This window comes from Passer domesticus, chromosome 1, assembly GCF_036417665.1.
Source record: "Passer domesticus isolate bPasDom1 chromosome 1, bPasDom1.hap1, whole genome shotgun sequence".
In the NCBI taxonomy this organism is placed as follows: domain Eukaryota; kingdom Metazoa; phylum Chordata; class Aves; order Passeriformes; family Passeridae; genus Passer; species Passer domesticus.
The window spans coordinates 22,822,629-22,828,628 of record NC_087474.1 but is presented as its reverse complement, the minus strand read 5'-3'; the positions used below and the strand labels follow the sequence as shown (position 1 = coordinate 22,828,628).

Below are 6,000 nucleotides of genomic sequence, written 5' to 3'. Positions count from 1 at the left end.
TCTTAGAAGAGTGCATTGAGGGGATGGAAGTTAAAAGTCCTGGGAAATCTTCCCAGTCTAAAAAGAGCTAGAAATACAGAACAAGCAGTAACAGAAAGGGAAATTTTCACTAAGAAGAACTTAGGGGAAACAGGCTGGAGCATGGCTGGTAAGATTTAGGATGGGAACTGTGGCAGGGTCTAGACTGGGCAAGAAGGAAAATGAGCTGAGAAATAGATACCAGAAAGTGATGAAACAAGAGGCAGATATGGAGAGCTGTGATGTTCAAGGGAAAGAAGAATGGAGGGGAGGGGAAGGGAAGGGAAGGGAAGGGAAGGGAAGGGAAGGGAAGGGAAGGGAAGGGAAGGGAAGGGAAGGGAAGGGAAGGGAAGGGAAGGGAAGGGAAGGGAAGGGAAGGGAAGGGAAGGGAAGGGAAGGGAAGGGAAGGGAAGGGAAGGGAAGGGAAGGGAAGGGAAGGGAAGGGAAGGGAAGGGAAGGGAAGGGAAGGGAAGGGAAGGGAATACTTCTTGTGCTGAAGACTCTCAAGATTGCAGCCAGAGCAGGGACAATAGCACTCATGAGGTAAAACAGAACAAAGAGATTTTCAAGAAAAGATAAAATGGAGGAGCATACAGTGTCTTCTAACAGATAAAGGGCTTCTGCAAAGAAGTGGGTAAAAAGGTAGAAAAATATTCTCCATGCCCAAGGTGCCCATGGACTGAGAGTAAAAACACACTATAGGAAAGATTCAAGCTATACCACAATAACTAAAAAAAAAAAAAAGTATCAGTAAAAGTGATAGACTGGGATAGGCTGGATATTCCTAGGGAAAGCATCCACAAAGGACATCTCCTAGCTGTTCAACACCAGAGGATAATCTCTTAGAGGCAGGGATGAAACTTGTGCAAAGAATGTGCCTATGAAAATGTTAGTTAATTCAATGTCTAAGTACGTGCCAAGAGCATGTCTTTTCTCTTCAGAAGCTATTGTGATTACAGACTGTGACAGCCTTGTTACCAGAACCTCTAAAACTCCAGCTATCCACTTCAAGGTTTGAGCATATCTCTGCAAGAGTATAAGATTTGAGTAACACATATTAATATTTTTTGTGGATATTTCTTTACAATGACTATTTACACAACCCTCTTTTCATAAACTTTAGGTGGGTAGCCATATGTACCACATGTGTTATCTGGTAATGCCTGAAATGAAATCCCAGGTCTGTCATTTAGTCTCCATGTAGGGGAGCATAAAGTAAGTGATTTTATGCCAATATTTCCATCTGTGAAATGAAACACATTCCTATTTTACTCATACTACAGACATAACAATAGTTTAGTATTTGTATGTGAAAATTTTACACACTGCTGCTGCCTAGTCTTCCCATCACCTCTGCCTGTGATGAGCAGTGTTTCTAGTGTGAGTACACTTCACACCTCCATTTCAAACCAAAATTGTGAGGCCCAAGTTTTTCTACAGAACAAATGTGCTTCTGCTTATTTCTGGGTTCTCGGGGCTTTTTCTCACACAAATGTGTACAGGACCCAAAAGATTCGGGGGCTGAAATAACCTGATACATTCGTGGAAGGAGAAAATAAGGCAGGAGGAATTTGATGGGAAAGGAGCGCTGGGCTTCCGGCAGGAGGAATCTGATGAGAAAGGAGCGCTGGGTTTCCCACAGGAGGAATCTGATGGGAAAGGAGCGCTGGGTTTCCCGCAGGAGGAATCTGATGGGAAAGGAGCGCTGGGTTTCCCACAGGAGGAATTTGATTTTCCCGCAGGAGGAATTTGATTTTCCCTCAGGAGCAGCTCCAAGGCCCGGGCCGGCAGGGGGCGCTGCTGCTCCGCGCCATGGCGGGGCTGAGGCGGCGGGCGGGGACAGCGGGCGCTGCGGTCAGTGCAGCCTGTACAAAGAAACACCAGTTAAACGAGCAATGTGTTTTACCCAGGTCTTACATTTTTACAGAGATATGATCCAGTTGTATGGCTGAAGGGGTGCTGATGGCGAAACTGCCACAGTCTGTAACCACAACGGCCTCTGGAAAGATGCGCTCTTGCCACGTACCCTGGTCGCTGCAGCAAGAGAGCCCCTGGCCCTGCGGGCACGTGTGGAAAACGCCATCCCCACGGGAGAGTCCCACAGCCGTGCGGAAATCGCTCCAGAAGCTGCGCAAGGGCAACCGAGACTGGGCGGGACAGGGCCCTCCCCTTCTCCCCTTCTCCCCTTCTCCCCTTCTCCCCTTCTCCCCTTCTCCCCTTCTCCCCTTCCCGACAGCGTCGTGAGCCCATGTGCGAGTAACCGGCGGTGGTACCGAGAGGGGTCTGGGCTTGGACCTGTGTGTCACCTGTGCCAGGGCCGGGGCAGATGTCCCTCTCCATCGCTGCCACCGTTTGGGCAAATGCTGAACAGGAGCACCAGAGGCCGACAGGGCTGCAATGACATGGACTTTGTTCAACCACAAACGCCCGTGTTGGGAAGATTCACACGGGCCCGATCCGGGTGTCAGTGTGGCAAGAGTTAATGCATCTCGAGCGGTGAGAGTGCCTGGGCTCAGCTGGAGGGACTTACCTGGTCCAAAGAGAACGAGGAGAGCCAGCACACCACAAGCAGTTTCTCACTGGGCTGATTCCAGCTAGAAGCATCAACCCACCCTTCCGTGAAAGGAGTGTTGGCTGTGACAAATACATATTGCTTATTTGAGGAGTCTGCTGCAGAAAGCTTTTTCTGGTTTCCCTTTGGCTATTAGAACCACAAATCTTCACTTTATGTAACATGTCACAAGACAACTTTTGACTTCCCCTTTGTAGGCCCTTGCTTGTTCCTTGCTGTTGCTTAAGAGCTCAGAATAAAAACCATTCTTTTTCCTACTCAGCAGCTGTGTTCCCTGAGAGCAGTTCAGGGCTCCACCACTTCTTGCTGAGCCAAATTGTAGCACCAGCTTCCATCCAGCTATGGTTGCATTGGGAGAGGTGTGGTTTCACAGCACATGAAGACTAACAGAGAAAGTTACAATTGCAAAGAATATAGTAATGAATTAACAATGGTAATGAGAAATGAGGAAGGAGGGAAGAAGGGAGACCTGGTTTTGTGCTAACTTCGCAGTCTTCAATTATAACTCCTGTGTGGAAATCTTTTAACTAAGGGAAATGAGAAAAGAACACAAACTGACTGGTTTAGTACAAGCTGTCAAGATGAATCCAGTTTATGCATGCAATGGGATGTGTGTGCTGTAATGAAACAAAACCTAGGAAGAGTTACATACCTCAGACATGAGTTACCACCTCATGATAGACTGCCCAGTGGACTGCAGAGAACAGAAAAAAGGAAAAATCACTCAGATCCTTCGTGAAACTCCTATTGGCATCAGATACAGATTTCAAGATAATTATGACCAGTGATGATGATTATTTGTGAGTTACATGTTAGTATATGGACCTGCTCTCCCAAAAGGCCAAGTAGAAGGCAAAGATAGAGCAGGAATAACAGTCTTGTTAAAGGGAGGGTGTTTTAAAATCCTGCCTACTGAAGCTGTTTATAACTGGTTTTACAAGTAGGGTTTTTACATTGTAACAACTAATCTTTCTGGTTAAATTTCTTCAATTTGCAGTTGCCATGAAAAGGGCAGTAGCAAAAGAAATAAAATAAATATAATAGCAAAGAGAAATAATCTTTTTTGAGATCAAGCTGAAATGTCAAAGACTTAGGGTCTATAGTGTTCTGATAAGACACACCGTTGTGTGAACTTTCCCTCCCAGAGCCATCCATCCCTATTATCACAGCCTGGAGATGGTTCTGTGTCAACTTTGCATCTGCATCAGTAACTCATTCTGTTCAGCCATCTGTTCCACAGACATCAAACTGTTAAGAAGCCCCAGTATGGCACAATCTAGTCCAGTAACACAGAAACAGAAAAGAAAAGATCTCATTACCATTTGAATTCACAGGCTCTCCTGTGATACACATACAATATTTTCTGATATTGACATGAACATGGTAATTTGGTAAGTAAATTCTCAGTTATAACACAGAAATTAAAATCAAGCACTTAACATGCAACAGCTTTATTCAGAGGCAAAATAGTTATTAAGTTAAACTAAGATTTGAGGTAGTTGTTTCTCATTTTGCAGAATTCAACAGAATTACAAAACATTCATGTTAACTAGGGTGACTATTACATATTGCCCATTTCAACTTCTGAAGATTTCACCACTAATTTGTAGTCAAAATGAAATAGGCATTTAAAAGCTAAGGTCTCAGAAGAAAATTATGATAAGAGAATGCTGACAGTGCAATTTGAGATTTCTTGTTTTGTTTCTATTTATTCCAGCTCATATATGATTGAAACTTAGTATTTTTTAATTTCAATTTGCCATGTTGTCTTTCTAAATTAATGTGTCCCAAGAGCTTGTAAAGTTATATCTGCCTAATTCAGTGGCTTTTGATACTTTTTTCCTAGGATTTTTTGTACTATAGAGCTAGGATAATTAAAGGCCAGAGAGCTGGATTCCATTCTGGCCTGTAAATCTTCAACAGAACTGGTGCTGGAGTTTCAATAACAAAATCATTATTGTGAATGATTACTGAGCCAGAGAAAACCATTGATTGACATTCAGATTCTTAACTGAATTTGCAGATGCTGCGAAGTGAGATTTGGTGGGAGGTCTGTGACTCATTGAGAGGGGATCTTAGTCTCACAGTTTTAGAGAGCTCTCCTTCAGAGACACACTGCACTCCAGCATTGCTTTTGGGTTTGGGGAGACAGGGACTGAAGAATCATGCACTAGCAGTGTGCTCTAGCCTCGTTCAAAGGAACATGAATGCTGTGTTTAAAACAGTAATCCCTTTTGCTAATTAACGTGTGCTCTGATTGGTAAATTAGCCTCTATGAAGTTTTTGCTACCACAGCTCAAGTATTTTGAGAACCTAAGGGCTTTTATTTTTAAAAGGAGCTCTCCCAGGAGAAAGGCAAAGATACATTTGACCCTCTTTTAACTTTTAACAAATTATGAAATGTAATCATCTGTTGTGACATAGGCTCCACTGAAGAGCTGGATATACATCCTGATGCAGCTTGGGACTGTGCAGCATGCATGCCATTAGATATACTATAAGCCATGTGTTAAATTCTATTATGTTCTAAAGGTTTAATACAACCTTTTTGTTTTTACATGACACTTTGATCTACTCACATATTTTTAGTGCACAGACCCTGTCTTTAGAGCTGAAACTTGCTCAGCCTTGTGCTATAGCTTTCATTTCACCTCTATCTTTGTTTTATATAACTCTCCCTACACTGTCTCTGGGGAAGAAATACACCAGACTTGTGTCCCCCAACAGAGCCGTGGTCTCTAAGGAAACTCGTGCATTAATTAAGGAATAGTATAATGGGTATGGTTTTGTTTTGTTAACCAGTGCCCCAAGGAGCATCGTTTCACTTACATGAGTATTTTACCCCCTCCCCCCACTAGCAAATATCAGCATATTTCTGTTAACTGTTCTGTGGCTATGTTCAAAACAATACTTATGAGATAAAATTTTGTCTTTTGAAATAGCAAGGAAATTGGCACATGAATTTAATTTCTGTAGTAATTTGGCTCTGTCTTCTCTGGTTACTGGTGTTGGCCTCCCCCTCAAAATGTTCTAGTATTGAAGCCAACACCCATGGCCACACACTGGGTGTGCTTGGCAGCTGCAAGGCCCAGATGCCAACCGCTGGAATGCATTTTACGTACCAGTGTCTCTGCCTGTGGCTTGGTTTCTTGGCCAGCCTTTACTAAAGTCTCTTCTCTGGACTCATCTGACTCCAGCGCCTGCTGCTCTTGCAGCTGTGGAACTGAAGCAAAAGCAGTTTACAGAAGATCTGTCTCACCATTCCAGGAACCTCTGGCCTGCACCATCTCCCAGCAAGATACATACACTGAGTCCTTTTAGCATGTGAAAGAAATATATCCCATTTGCCTGTACTTATTGTGGAGGACCAAGTGTATGGATTGACAGGGGTCTGAAGGGACAGAGCACCC

The 6,000-nt window shown here is 43.7% G+C and overlaps 1 long non-coding RNA gene across 1 annotated transcript; it reads right to left on the bottom strand.

Moving 5' to 3' along the window:
* Nucleotides 1–424: 424 nt before the first annotated feature.
* Nucleotides 425–2,746, bottom strand: LOC135294628 (uncharacterized). The gene is made up of 3 exons (XR_010356702.1): nucleotides 2,549–2,746; nucleotides 2,325–2,410; nucleotides 425–1,883 (listed from the first exon to the last, which is right to left on the bottom strand). It is a non-coding gene; the product is annotated as an uncharacterized LOC135294628 (long non-coding RNA).
* Between the last annotated feature and the right edge of the window lie 3,254 nt (nucleotides 2,747–6,000).